This window comes from Tauraco erythrolophus, chromosome 2 (assembly GCF_009769465.1).
Source record: "Tauraco erythrolophus isolate bTauEry1 chromosome 2, bTauEry1.pri, whole genome shotgun sequence".
Lineage (NCBI taxonomy): Eukaryota > Metazoa > Chordata > Aves > Musophagiformes > Musophagidae > Tauraco > Tauraco erythrolophus.
Genome location: NC_141466.1, coordinates 64,441,411 through 64,457,373, shown reverse-complemented (window position 1 = coordinate 64,457,373; position 15,963 = coordinate 64,441,411). Strand labels below are relative to the sequence as shown.

Below are 15,963 nucleotides of genomic sequence, written 5' to 3'. Positions count from 1 at the left end.
ACAGAGCTTCTTCTACTTTCCGTCTCTAACAACATGCTGTTTCCTTGCCTAGCACTGGCCACGACTTTTGACTCAATTTCTCTTTGTAATCTGATGAGAAAAAAAGAAACGTGTAGATCAAGGAGAAATGTTGCTAAAGAAATGCAGCACTATTCATGTAGGAGAATCAGCTGATTCCCTTTCTCAGATGTATATAATCCCACACAAAAGACTCTATAAAGCCACATAACAATGCTACTTCGGGAAACTTCAGAAACCTGAAATTCAGAAAACTGTGCAAGTAAAGCATTAAAATCAGAATTAAGGAATGAGAGAAAGAATTGCTTCATTTTTAGCTCAACAGCCATGCAAGGTTCAAATACATCCAAACTCCAAAGTCACAGTTTGCTAGTTTATTACAGAACACCCGAGGCTCAGCTTGCACAGGAAATTAGGAAGGTTTTCCCTAATTGTTTCCCGAGTGTACAGATGACAACACATAACTACAATTAATATATTCTTCTGCTTAACTTGGGAGGTAGAAGGCATTACTATGAACCAGTGCTTCTCTTGCCAAATGAACCAGCAGATGCAGCAGGCCCAAGAGATGCTGAACCTTCTGATTCCAAAGACAGCCAAATTGTCATGATGCTTCAGCAGCATCAGATGCCTTTGAGGAACATGAACGCACCAGGCACTGCATACCGAGATGGGTTTTCACACGCCATTCAAGCTGAACGTGTTTGGGAAAAAAACACGCGCCTGTCCTGAGTGTGCGTGACATCCAGGTGAGGGGAAAGGATCTCCTGAGATTATCATCTCACTCTTGTTTCTGCAGTGCTCCTCCTCCATTCACAGCCAGAGGAGCGCCGAAATCGCAGGACCCACCACGCCTGTCAGAACAAAGAGCTTCTGTCAAGTGCCTCTGCTCATCATAATTAAAGTGGCACAAAAAATAATAATAAAAAAAAAGTTAGAAAAACAGAAAGACGGGAGCAGATGGATGGAAGTAGGAGCTGGTAGTTCACTTCTGGCTGCTTCTCCTCAGCAGTCAGATTGCAGCAATAACAATGGGCTTTCTTTCCTGATCCTATCCTAGCCAGATGATTAAATACCCCTTTTTGTCACTGCAGTCTCCTGGTGACTGAGATCTGCTCTGGTTACAGATGAACTATTCCTTAATCATAGTGAAAAAAATCACCAAAGCTGCTGCTACATTCTGTAGCATTCACCTATTTGCTGAGAGCAACACAAAAAAATAGTAAAAATAAAAAGCTATTGCACATTAACCTACCTGGCCCAGGAAACACATGTTTAAAAGACCATTATAAAGGGCCGTTATTATGTTTGAGCATGCAGCACAATGTATTGCCAGAAGACAACTGATGGACACAGCTGAAGAGCAGCCAGATCTGACCAGAATCCAAATCCTATCCCTGTTTTACCTTCTCTTTATCAAGCCCAGATCACACCCCCTCCAGCTTCTCTCCCTCTCTCCCTCTACACACACTGAGTTAACAAAAAATTTCTTGTAGCTGTTAATGAAAGCTTATAGCCTGCAATATACTGTTGAGCTGCCCTGATTCTATCTAATACACATTTTATTATTTCAGGATTAATAACAAGAACAACCGACAACACTACAATATACTTACATGGCACCTTAATTTGAAGACTGCAAAGGATATTACAAAAGACTGAATAAGTATTAATATGTCTTTGTCCCCAGCCAGCAGAAAACACTGATACACACACAAACAAAATTCATTTGGGATCTGAACAAAGAATCCTCACTCTGAGCAAGCGAGGAGGGTGTCCGTAAGCCTCCTCCTATGCATAACTTTAATTAAACATTCAGATATGTCGCTGCCCCACGACCGAGGTCAGTGTGCCGTGCAGAAGCTCAAGGTCAGCCTCGGGTGGCTACAGCGGACCGTGTCCCACAGCAGCCTGCACAGGGCAGTACCGTGTTGCACAGCACCACGAGCTACTGTCAGGCTCACGTTTCCCGTGGTCACTCTGGTTCACAGTTTTTTTTTTGTATATTTATGGTTGACACAGTTGAAACCAACGCTGTATTATTGCTTTACAGTTAAGAGTTAACTGCACAGCATTCATTTATTCTTCTGTTCTTTAGGTTTTATCAGAAAGGTCTGATTACTTATCGGTGCTGATATCGTATGAATTACATCAAGATGACGAATTTACATGAAAATAAGTCATCAGCTCTTCGTGTTGAGTTCCATATGACTTTAGAGAAAATTATAACCTTTCTATATGATTTAAAATTCCTCCTTTAAAATCTCTTTACAGTATTCTATAGGAGGGATGAAAACCTTGCCCATTTCTCCTCCCATTCCCTCATCATAAAAATCCAGAAAAGGATGCCATTATCTATTAAATTAGGTATCCAGATTAGCTTACAAAAGCATATATACTTTTAAAATAATCTCATAATTCTTATAATTCCATTGGATTACAATAATTTCTAATTTTATAGGCTTTATCTACAACAGTTTATGCATAATTTTAAATGCACAAATACTTGCAAGTCAAAATGACCATTCTGAGTATACAGATTGCAATATATTAGCATATGCTTAGATCACAATATGGATGAACTGCAGTTTCGTTCGCTGCGTGTAAAAGAGAAATGTAACTTATGTTCAGAATTTGAGTGCAATGTTGAAATGATCCAAAACCAAATACAAATACACGGCTTCATAATTTTTACATTGACTTTCTTCAGCTCTAACAGCATCAATATGAGGTTTATACCCAGGCAATTTCTGAGTATTTGAAACAGTGTCCCAGTACGATGTGACTCAAACATGTGCCTAACTGTGTGCTTTGCAACCCACTTCAAGTCAGCATTTAACGTTACTGTTAATGGTGGCTACTCTTTGCTAAAGCTTCCCATCAGCAGATCTCTCTCCAGTTTCCAAAAGAAGTCAGTACCATAAAGCACGGACTCCAGGCCCATTGGCTCTACAGGACGCATCAAATATGTGCATAAATCACTGCAGGATTAAAGTCCAAGTCACTTTGGAGTTACTGACTGAAAGCTTTTCTTTCTGCAATAAACTAACATTCAGCTCATCGAAAATGAATCCCAAACCAGACCAAACACATTTTGAAAAAAAGTCAGCTGGTGCAAACCAGTTGTACCACAGTATGATCACTCTAAAATGGCCATATAGAACATGGCCAATTTTAAAATGCACCACTGTAAAGAAAGCAATCACCCGCTCTTCCAGTCCAAAGCCCTGAAGGGATGTATTTTTTTCCTGCAACAATTATAAATAACTGAAAAAAAAAAAGGATTTGGTATGAAAATGCCTCCCACACAGCCATCTCCACAGATGTGTCGCTGTAACGCTTTGTGTGAGTGATTATATATTTCAGCTTTCGCATACCCGCTGAGTTCAGTCATTTACTTCGATTAATTTAAACATAGTTACAAATAAACATTCGAAAAATATAGGTAAAATGTAATTCTATTTTATTTTTCAATTTTACATTTTAAGAAGCATTTCTTCATGTCTTCCTGCTCTTCCCCTGCCAAGACACATCTCCCTTTCCCCAAATTTCAAAAACGAGCCTTGTCACTCTATTACTCTTAGTCTGAACCTGGGAGGTAATAGGGCAAATTTGACAAAACCTGTGCAGGAAATGAGGACTCATTCATTTATTAGTGAGTCTCACTGGGCACTATTAAACTCGTAATAAAAAAGTAATCTAAAGGAAGAGAACAAACCTACTAAATTAGAAACCCAGACACTGGCAATGTCTTCAGCTTTTTCAGTAATTCCCAACAGGTAGTTAATGGACAACATTGCTCCCAGCTACAGGGAATTAAGGAGTTAACACTTAAGACTGCCAGGGAGACCAAATTATGATCCCATCGTACAACATTACTTGCTCAGTATTGCTGCCAAGGGGCAGCAAAGGTTGGGGACCAGTGCACTAATCTTATTCCATAATTATAATATTACCTTTCAACCCATTTCTGGGAAATCCTGAAGCTCTGCACAAAGTGTAGGTGACTACAGCAATCTGGAGATAAGCAACGCTGACTTTGGGAGTCTCATTTCCCTAGCCTAGAAGTGATTACACAGGATAATTGGAGATGGTTAGTGGAGGTATATGCATCCCTGGTAAATTCTTGGTATGGTACTTTGTACCCTGCATTTTCAATTTATGGGATAAGTATAGGAAATATTGAGACTGGGTATCTTGGGAGATTTTATGAATATAAATACACAAAATATACTTTGGAAAGCAAGTTTGAGAATAGTTTTCATATTCGATAATAAATTACTTTTCAAATGTTCATGCATTTTATGATTAATGCTATTAGTTGTTAATTAGCTAAATAAATACGATTAACTGTGTGAATTTCTCAATCTTCCTATCTGTTGCTTAGATAAACAGTTACATAGTGAGTGCTTTATTACATACATAAAAATGTCTCATGTTATAATGCATAAGTACATATTGATGTTACATTTCCTTGCTGTGATATATGCATTAAGTCCCAGGCCACTTTGAAAAGACACTACAGATCTTAATAATTTATGTTCCAAGTTTTAGCCAGGATTATCAATGGTAGCTTTTGAGCTTTTTCTTTTAGTAACATAATATATCATAGTAAAAATGCACAGACAAGCGATGTGTCAGTTTGATTTTTTCCACCTGATTCAGCAACCCAAAATACAGACACAGCAGTTTAAGCAGAGTTGCACACTGAAGAATTTAAGTCTAAGCATTTAATCTGTTCTTTCCATAAATTTCTGCTGCTTGTGCTATTATAATGATGTTACCAGAGGAAGTTTATTTATGTCACAGATTTTCAGCATCAGCACATTCCGAATACAACAGCAATCATTCATTCAATAGCTAACAGCAATGTGATAATATCATCACTAACACTCTAAATATCAAAAGGCCATTTAGAGAAAAGACAACGGAAAATAAAGTGACTTAGAACCATCGGTAACACAGAATTCACTAAACCCAAAACGTATCTTTTAAATACATGTACTCACAAGCCAGCACAGAAATAAATAGCAATTATGCACAGCTATTTTGCAGCAACAGGTTGCATATAATTAAACAATAATAAATAAGGGGATCTTTATGGGCCCATTAATAGGAACATACACTCTAGAGAGCAGCATTTTAAGATCTTAAGCCTTGTGCATCCCAAAACACCTAACGAGATTTTGTTCACGAGCAAACTATAGCCAGCATGACTGCAAAGCAGCGGGGACAAACCTGACACCGCTCTGTCTAGACTATGCACAACAGGATCTGCCAACACCGAGGGTGACAGATATGAACCAGCCCCTTTTTTTTTTTGAGACTATGCACCGTAACTGCTTTTTTAACAGGCTCAGATCTACCATGAAAGCTGTTCTCCCTGCTGTTCCTAATGTATATTGTAAAGAGCTACTGAGAACAGCACTTTAAGAAGTCACTTGTCACTCTCTCTTCCCTCCCCTGCCCGCTTCCCCAGTATTTAGATAATAGTGGATCTGGTTAAAATCATGAAGTCCCAAGAACATCCTGCAGGAGGTTAAAAAGGCTAGACCTGTAAAAGCACAGATAAAGACTTCTATTGAAAATGACGTTAACAAAGCGATACTCTCAAAAGGTGAAGAAGTGGTCAATCCTGCGTGTACCCATGTTTTAAAAGAAAAAAGTAAGCTATTTCTCCTTATTTTTGCAGTGTGTGTGGGTGTGAGTGTGCGGTGGCGGGGGAGAAGTGCAGCTTCAGAAAATGAATGGGTGTGCACTGGGAAGGGGAAAGGCAACGCACGTCAGAATAAAGTTTGTTCAAGCAACAGGAAACGTGAACACTGAGCTTGTAATAGGTTCCTACAGGGCTGCAGTGAAAATGGAAGCGTAGATGAGGACCACTGCACATGGCCAAAACATTGCCTGGCTCAAGGGGAGAAATCATGATGACATTACACTTCCAAGGGGATAGGCAGCAGAAAGGCTCCAATGTGTGCATTAGCTATGGACATGGAAGTGTCCCAACGGTGATGCAGCTTGTGTCTAAGTACAGATCTTTTAGAGCTACCTGTGAGCCCCTGTCAAACGTGAAGGAGGAAAGTTTTCCAGATGGACTGGAAGGAGAACTATGTGGTGCTCTTAGAGATGTCTACAGGCATACTTCCCCAGTGTAAGGAACAGCATGGGAAAAGAAAGTGCTGGATTGAAAAGGAAAGGGATGGTCTCCTAAGCAGATACGATGTCTCAGGTATGATGTTTGAGCACAGCAGCTTCTTCAGTAGTTAACAGCAGTGACTAAAAATTGATAGACAGGAAAGGCATAGACATTTAATGCCTTCAGTGTGAATGCAGGGTAACATATTTGACAAAGCAGAACAAATGAGGGCAACGGAGAGATTCATAAAGTTGGGCAACCTGAAGACAGTCTACAGTCTTTCCAATAGCTTCCTTGAAAGCTCTGAAAGAACCAGGCCTGCTCATGTGAAAGCCAAATGAAATTAAGTTCGAGTGGCTGAGATATGAGATGAAGAGAGATGGGAAAAGAGCTTAGGCTTTGAGAATGACCTGGAAGGCCTGCATCATGAAAAGGCAGAAAAAACTGCAAGACTTGTGCGTTCAACCTGGCTGTGAGGAAGGAGACGTACATGTTGAACACGATACCTGGAGAAGTCAGGTGAGATGATATTGTTACTCACAGCAACTGAGTAAAGGTGGTAGGAAACCATTGGTTTTGAGTAAAAGGATCTCGAATGGCTGCTAAGACATCCACGGAGTTACAGGCTGAGACTTTAGTAGGACATAAAGGCTGAGATCCATCTGACTTGGTGTAAGCAGCTTTGGCTGGGCCAGTCGTTCACGGCTTTCTCGACAGATAGTGGAGATGTAGTCAACAGAGCCAAGGGAGTCACATGCACAATTCACATTTTGAGGATGAGACTGATTGCCCAGACTTCATTAATGCTCTTGTCTAGATCTCCAAGGACTGGAAAAAGAGCCCATGACAACTACCTAAATGTCAATATCTACCCTGTAGATGTCCTGAAGCAAGGTGAGATGAACCTTACCCCAGGAGACAGGTCTGGAGCCCAGGGGAGATCCGAAAATCATTAGACTAGATACATCTCTCAACATAGTTTTTCAATCTTGCTGCAAAGCGTAACTCTCTTCTTGGAAATCTGGGGAGCAAGTGGATAGTTATACACGAGTTCATTATTGTAGAGGGCAAAGATGATAATATATAATGTTAGAACGTCTGGTGTGGATGTGGTTCAATACATTACATGTTGTGTCTACTTAACTAATATGAATAAATCAGCCTGGCCTAGCCTAAGTATTTAAAACTATAGAACAAAATAAATAAATATAATTGTGGACAGAGAAAGCAAACTGCCTGGAAGGTACAGGCACAGTCACATTGAAAAATGCCACCTCATAAAGGCAGTAATCTCTCTCAGACAGATCTTCATTATAGCTAATCACTATTTTGCCAAAGGCACTTACGGCAACATATTTCTAGGGGAAGGAACAGGAAGGCAGTGGGGAAAAGGAAGAAATTTCTCAAGCCCCTGCCCTCTCACCCCAAAATTGCAGCCCAATGCGAAAGTCAAATATTTCACTTCAGCTGGAAAATTCTAAGATAGAGTTCAAATGGAATATTGTAGCAGGTGAAATTGAAAACGGGGCAGATAAGTGGTTGCAAGGCATATACTCCCCTCTGGCACTTTTTAATCAGGAATACAGGACTCTTAGGTGGAGGCAATATCACATACTTACACTGGATTATATGGTCCAAGTAATAACCTTGCATTGGTAATAAATTAATTTTTTTCCTATAAAAGTTGGTTTCATTTTAACACAGATATCTCCGCTGAGGGGTATGGTTGGATATTTCCACATCAGCACACATGCTTAATGCAAAATGAACAACTGTGCTCTCCCCCTCCCTCCCGATGAAGCAAAGATAGTCCAAGACAAAGCCTGGTTAATAAACCAGTTGTAAACAATCAGAGAAGACAGGTAATGCACTGAGCTGTGAATTGCCTTCATACAAACTAGGGGATTGCAAGGTAGATACGGTGCGAAAGTCATCTTAGAACCAAGATAAAAGAGACAAGAAAAAGAAAAAGATAGAGGACGGTAGACAGACAGAAAGCAGCAGGAATGTAATTTCCTTTAAAAATAATTGCATTCAATTTATGCTCTTACCTTACACTCCCAGTACTAAAGTAATCTAATCAGATGCATACAGTTTTATTCTCCAAGGTACACAAGAAACATGCAATAAAATCCCCATAAAACATGACCTGTGGTGACTCACTTCAGATTTAAGAGGATACATCTATTTTTTTCTCCTCTTGCTCCACTTAGCAAAGGTCTTTTGCAACCTTGTGGTCTCCTTCCACACCCCACCTCTCATGTAAATCTCTCCCCTTGGTTTTAAATATACTTTTGCTTACTTGCTCCTGTCATCTTTTTGGTTTAGGGGCACTGGAAATGAATCTTTCTCTTTTCTTTAGGCAAGAAAGTCTAGCTGGAGGACCTCTGCTCACTGCTGTGAAGTAGCCCTCCTTTCTGAATCTTAATTTTGCACAGCTTCCTGTGACCAGCTATTGATGACACTGAAAATTCCCTTTGATTCTCCCCTAATCCAGCCTTAATGTGGGAGATCATATAGACATTCATAAAGGACTAGCAGCAGCTGTAAAACTTTCTTCCTCTTTGCTTTGACAGTCCGAGAGGGAGAGTTTCTTCAGTAGCAACAATAAAATACCAAGTTAATGTTTTCCAGCAAGAAAGTTGGAGAGATATTTTGTGCATTGAATTCAGCAACAGAGCCTGAAAGTAGCCAGGGCAAAACTGATACTCTGTGGAATAAAGGCAACGATATTGTGGATTTACTTATTTATATATTTAGGTTGTGTATTACGTATAATTAGCAGATTTTGAGCCTTAAAAAAAGTTTAAACCGTAAAAGACTCTTTAGCAGAAAGTATGCAGATCAAGCTGTGTTTCATAAACGGATTTATAGTTGTTGCCATGCAATTGTTCAACAAGCTTTGTACCAGACCTGTTTTAACAGCTAGGATCCGACATCAGCCCAAGTACAACCCCATCATGCAGAGATGTGACATTTTGATCCCATTTCCAGTTGATATATTCCAGAAGGCAATGGTCGAGGCAACCTCCAGTGTGTCAGTGTTCTACCTCCAAAATCTTCACCAGAAACATTTCCCTTAATTTCAGCTGTTACGCCCACACATAAAAGAAAGGTCTCCTTTAGACCTGCAGAACACAAATCATGTAGTGCATCACAGATCACTACGAACGTCTTCACTCACCCCTACAAGCAAACGGAAAGCTGGGGCGCTTTTCAGAGAACTCGTAAAACCTGATTCTTCCAACTGCACGTCCAGAAAGCTGCAGCCTCCTCCCTGAGTTGCTTTGCAGTTCTCTTTATGAGTAGCCACATGTGTTTGTTTTATTTATTAATTGGGGTTATTTATTAACTCATATAAGACTCCAGACACATTATTAATTATATACACATATCTTACAATACATTAATTATACAATACATATATTAAAGTAAATCTTGTCAGCCTCAAAATTGTCACTCCTACAGGATCTCAGTCAGTTACCTAGGAGCCTATTTTATCTTCAAGGAATGATAGCCTTAGCCTTTCCCTCAAATCTTTCTTGAACACATACTGAGGATATAGAATCATAGAATCATAGAATCGTTAGGGCTGGAAGGGACCTTCAAAGGTCATCTAGTCCAACCCCCCTGCAAGGAACAGGGATATCTCCAACTAGATCAGGTTGCTCAGGGCCTCATCCAAGCTGGCCTTGAACGTCTCCAGGGATGGAGCATCCACCACCTCTCTGGGCAACCTGTTCCAGTGTTCTACAACTCTCATGGTAAAAAATTTTTTCCTAATATCCAACCTGAATCTACCTCCCTCTATTTTAAAACCATTACCCTTTGTCCTATCACAACTGGCCCTCCTGAATAGCCTCTCCCCATCTTTCTTGTAGGCCCCCTTGAGGTACTGGAAGACCGCTATAAGGTCACCCCGGAGCCTCCTCTTCTCCAGGCTGAACAGCCCCAACTCTTTCAGCCTGTCCTCATAGGAAAGGTGCTCCAGCCCTCTTATCATCTTCGTGGCCCTCCTCTGGACCCTCTCCAACTGGTCCATGTCCTTCTTATGTTGGGGACTCCAGAACTGGACGCAATACTCCAAGTGAGGTCTCACGAGGGCAGAGTAGAGGGGGAGAATCACCTCCCTCGGCCTGCTGGCCATGCTCCTCTTGATGCAGGCCAGGACGTTCAGATAAAAGATCAGAAGATCATCCTGTCAGCCTGATTTATGACAAGGGTCTCAACTAGACACACATCCAGCACACAACATAGCATGCACTAGGGGCTTGGATCATTAGTAAGGTTAAAAGTGAAATGGTACCACAGCCACAGCCATTCATGGTAATCAGCAGAATCAGGATGCCTCAATGTGTACCTAAGCACAGTTAGGTCCTTGGATGGCCAATGGAAAGGCCCACTGGCCGGAGTGACCACTGCTTCCCCACAATCATATACTGTCCCATACCTCCAAATTTCCTGCCTTGCTTGTCTCACTGCTCCAGAAGATCCCTTGGGATCTGCAGTTAAACCAAATCCTGTGCTTTTCTCCTTTGTAGGCAATGCTGCCGCCTGTGCAGCTTTCCCCTTCGCTTCTCTTGTTAGGGATGTCCCAGGACTACAGCAGTTTCAAGAGGACAGGTATCTACTATCCAACAGCTCCAAAAAGGGCATCAAAATGCAGAGCCCTTCCCATCCTCTCAGATGATTTACTGGGCCACAATAGATCTCCTTGCTTGATCTTCTAGCTCCATGACTGCCATGTAAAGCAGTCTAACTTCAAAACATGGTGTCCACACAAAGGCTATTGAGGCTGGGAACTCCCCTGAGAGGTCGGAGACATGAGTTTGAGTCCCTAACATAGAGAAGGGGACTGAGTTTGGGTTTCCTATTTGTCAGGCAAGATCTCTACCCAACAGGCTGTTCTTCCTTGCCATCTTCCCTCTACTTGGTCATACATGAATTAAAGATCTAAATGATGGAGTTTGAGGGTGTGAATCCAAGTTTCTAAAAGGAACCCAGGTCTTCAACAGAGGTGGGATTTTAGATGTATCATTTTCTTTTGTTCTTCATTACTACCTGTCCCATGTGTGATGCCTTGCTGTGCCAGCCGCCCCTTGCAATGTCTGTTCTTAAAGGCCAGCTCAGAACTGTCAACTGCAGCCCAGAGTTGAGAGTCTGACTTGGGTGCATGGCATGCTATTGCCTAAACTCCTCTGGGGACAGAGGGACAGACAACGGTTTGGGCAGAAGGAAATAAAAGCAAGCAGAGTGGATTGCAGTGCCAGGGCTGGAGGGCAGAAGTGAGACAGACTGAGGTTGGTAGGAAGCCGTGAGCAGCTCAAAGAGATTGCAGAAGTGTCATGGTGAAAGGCGGGGGAAGGCTCCAGGGATTCAGGGAAGAAAGGAATGAGCAGAGGGGTCTCCTTCAATATTTAGGCCATGCAGAGGTACTAGAATCTCTTTTTTTCACTTTTATATACTCAGCAGCTTTCTCAAGTTGTGTACTTTCATTCCAGGCTGCGTGATAAAGACTTGGGGGACGAGGGGGGGAGATTTTTTTTTCTTTGAGAAAAAAAACACTTTTAGAAAACAATCCCATTCACACGCCTTTGTAAGGATTTTAATCACTTTTCTGTAATGAGAAAAAGTGGGGGAAATACGGTGAAATACTATCATTATTTTAAATTCAATAAGTGAATTTTGTTTTTAATATGCAGAATTTCCAAGCCTTTTCTTCTACACTACTTTACCCACACACATGATTAAACCCATTGCACTCTCAACAACAGCAACAGTGAAAACTAGAGGAACCAGAGAAAAGGGTTTGCCTAATTAAAACATGCACACAACTCCATAGATTTGTGAGTGTGGCCATCATGATACTCATCTCCTGTGCTGGAATATACAGAATGGTGAATGTCTCATTTCCAGCTCAATTTGAGGGGGGCTAAGAGAGAGGCGATCACTGAGTACCTAACAGAGAGCTCTCTGCAACGTAGACTGCGGTAATGGGTCTGGAATTCCTGAGCAGTTCATAATTCAGTTCTTATGTTAAACAAAAGGAGACAGCTGAGAGATAATGCAAGGGAAACCTCACGGGGAAAGCAGACACACCACAGACATGACTGGCCACTTTGTACTCCTGTTACCCTTCAGTAAGAGAAGGCTGAATGCATTATTTTAAATTTCTGAGTAAATATTGATACTTGTAGAGGTTAAACAAGATGCTGTACTAGAACCTGCCAAGCCTTTATTTATACCTAGCCAGGGGACAGGATAGGCAGTTACAGGATGAGCATACACTGAGAACCTCTTTTAATTCAATCACAGAGAAACCACCACAGGAACGGAAAGTAATTTAGCAGGCAGGCTTGTCCGACTTGTCCTCATTCTCTACACTGAAGACTTTTTATTTGTTGCGGTTTTAGGATAAGAATATAAGCACATGATAACAACACAATACACTAGCATCACAGGCCAGCAGAAACTGTGGTATCAAACCTCAGAGAAAACAATTTTGGAGTCAGGATAATGAGAACTCATTCCCCATTCAAGACCACTCAAACTAACGCAACCTCCAGAAAAATAAGGTATGATCCCAATGAGGAATTTGCAAAGGTAACTTGTATCATTTGGTCAGTGAGATCATGAAGTGTCACCTACTTCAAGTCCCTAAACCTCCATAAACATACATCCCCTGTAGAAACCCACGTGTCAAGTTGAACACACACAGACCTATTCAGGGTTTGATGCAGGACTGTGATGGTAACATGACTCTGTCCAATACAGGGAAAAAAAGGAGTATGTGTGGCAATAATGGGAGGAGAAAATGAAATCCTGTTGGTAAATCAACATTAGGGACTGAGATCTAAATGAGTATGTGTGTTAGCATGTGTTAGGCTCATTTCAGAAGAGAGGAGCAGATTGCTGAGACCAAGTGCTGTGATTCAAAGCTGTGTGACAGATATGCTCTGTGAACCTTAGCAAGTCACCACAACTTTGTGTCTTGGCCTCCTTGTCTAAAGGGTGGGGGAATGAGTGGGAAGGGACCTGTTCCAGCCAGTGACTGTGTTGGGGCCACACATGGTGTCAGCCCTGTCAAACCGTTTGCCACCTAAGAATCTGATGGCCCATAAACCAAAAAATATTTCCTCTGCAGATACTGAAAAAAGTAAAAGTAAAATATTTCCTAAAAGTAAAATATTTCCTCTGCAGATACTGAAGTAGCTGTATTGCTCTAAGCAGCTTCCTTCACTGAGATTTCTCTGAAACCTTGCAATTAATTGTATTTTATGCTTATTAGTCAACAAGCCAAATGCCTCATTCAGTTATATCAGCATAATGCTGATATATATGTGTTGGTTGATGAGAGGCTGGACATGAGCCGGCAATGTGCGCTTGCAGCCCAGAAAGCCAACCGTGTCCTGGGCTGCATCAACAGAATCGTGGCCAGCAGGTCCAGAGAGGTGATTCTGCCCCTCTACTCTGCTCTCGTGAGACCCCACCTGGAATACTGTGTTCAGCTCTGGAGTCCCCGACACAAGAAGGACGTGGACTTGTTGGAGCAGGTCCGGAGGAGGGCCACGAAGATCCGAAGGCTGGAGCACCTCTCTCTGCTATGAAGACAGGCTGAGAGAGTTGGGGCTGTTCAGCCTGGAGAAGAGAAGGCTCTGGGGTGATCTTATTGCAGCCTTCCAGTACTTAAAGGGGGCCTACAGGAAAGCTGGAGAGGGACTTTTTACAAGGGCGTGTAGTGATAGAACAAGGGGCAACAGATTTAAACTGCAAGAGGCTAGATTTAGATTAGATATAAGGAAGATATTCTTCACTATGAGGATGGTGAGGCACTGGAACAGGTTGCCCAGAGAAGCTGTGGATGCCTCACCTCTAGAAGTGTTCCAGGTCAGGCTGGATGAGGCTTTGAGCAACCTGGTCTAGTGGAAGGTGTCCCAGTTCACACCACAGTTGTTGGAACTAGATGATCTTTAAGGTCTCTTCTAATCCAAATCATTCTATGATTCTATGCAGAGGAGAGCAACATTTGGCCACTGGACACTCATCCAAGAAAAACAAATAAGTCTGTCAGCATTCAAGGATGGTTTCCTAGGGAGGGAGTCTCGTGGTTGCATTTTCTAGTTTTCAGAAAGACTGAGCTCTGATAGAAGAAGTGAGGCCTTCCTAACGATACTGAGCTCTCAATGCAAGCTGAACTGATTTTGGATGAAAGTGAACATGCTAAAGTGACAATTGCATAGAAAACCTTTGCAAAAAAATCAACCAAATCCTCCCTACTCCCTGAGAAACCCTACTTACCTTTCCAGCTACTGCGCATAAAAGGTAAACAAAGAGAAAATCCTGTTATTCTCATCCTTCTGCCATATAGATTTCTTTCTACTTTCAAATTATGAAATATTAATAGAAGGAGATTTCCATTGAAAACCATGAGCTATATAAGCTTAGGAGAGGTCCTACAAGTGCCTCCTGTAGAATTTCTTCCACTTTTTTCTAGAAATCAGATCTTACTACTGTACAAGACATGATGGCAATGCAGGCAGCTCAGCACAGTTTCAATTTAGCTTTTTTTACCTTCCTTTACATTTTCATGTGTAACACAGGTTGATGAAAAAGAATGTTTGTTTAAAGACATGGGAGAAAAACCCCACAGCATCCTCTAAGGATCTCAGTTCCACAGGGGTAGGAGTTAATCTGGTCACATCATAGTGTGAAAACTGGGTATAAAAAAATCAGTGGATAATTTTGCATATGCCAGCAACCCTTAGGTCATTACTCATCTGCCACATGCATTACTATCAAGTTTACATACATAATTGCTGTAAATCATGCATACATTTTTGTGCACATCTGTTTCTGAGACTCATACCCATATATGCTTTGCTTCCTTCAGCTAAACAAAAATAAAATGTTTGTGTCTGTAGTTTTTCTCTCCTGAACAATTAGGTATGACTATAACAGTTCTAAGCCTTATAATTTATGCATTAAAATGCTCTCTTTGTTTCAATAACCATAAATAGTTTGGCAGACAGACAGTATATTTATTCACTCAGCTGAATGTCCAGTGTTATATGAGTTCCTAACACTTCTTTGTGATCTGCTTATATCCCATTGACATTCCTGAGCCTCTGGTATCCCGACAGACTGGGGACCTTCAGAAACTTGCTCCCATTATTCTATTTATGGTGACTTTTATTGCAACCTTTGATGAACAACAACATGGAAACTGTAATCCGAGAGCTATTTCTTCCAAATCTCTTTGTAGGAGGTGGCATGATGGGTTCTACCAAAGTAAAAATGATGGCACGGAAGGAGGAGGAGGTGGAGAAGGCAGAAGAGAAGCAGAAAGAGGAGGAGAATGAGGAGAAGAAAAAAGGAGAAGGAATCCACTGTCAGAACCCTCCAAATTAATTCAGAAAATATCCTGGCAGTCCCTTTGCTACTGTGCTTCAGGAACTTTAATCCTATTGGGGGAATTTTCTTATTCCAGACCCTACAACAGGCATCCAGGACTGATAACATTTGAGAAATCTGTCTATAGGAGCTTTTCATCTACTGTAATGAGGCAAACTAAGGCAGTAGCAGAACAGTCTCTCCATGACAGTGTATGTGGATTCCTAAGAATCTGATGGGCTAAACCAAATAGCAAATGTATCACATTTCACCACTTACCTGTACTTTCCAGTCACTGCATTACGATAATAAACGCTAATACCACTGCCGATACACATTCGTTTTCTCTTGAGTCCTTAGCATGTTGGCCCATGAGAGTAAACCTCTCTGTGTTTTAAAGGCTTTTAGGTTTGCCTTCT

General features: G+C 41.3%; 1 protein-coding gene across 1 annotated transcript in view; it reads right to left on the bottom strand.

Moving 5' to 3' along the window:
* KLHL29 (kelch like family member 29) overlaps nt 1-15,963 on the bottom strand; it is a 259,548-nt gene that overhangs the window by 99,865 nt on the left and 143,720 nt on the right.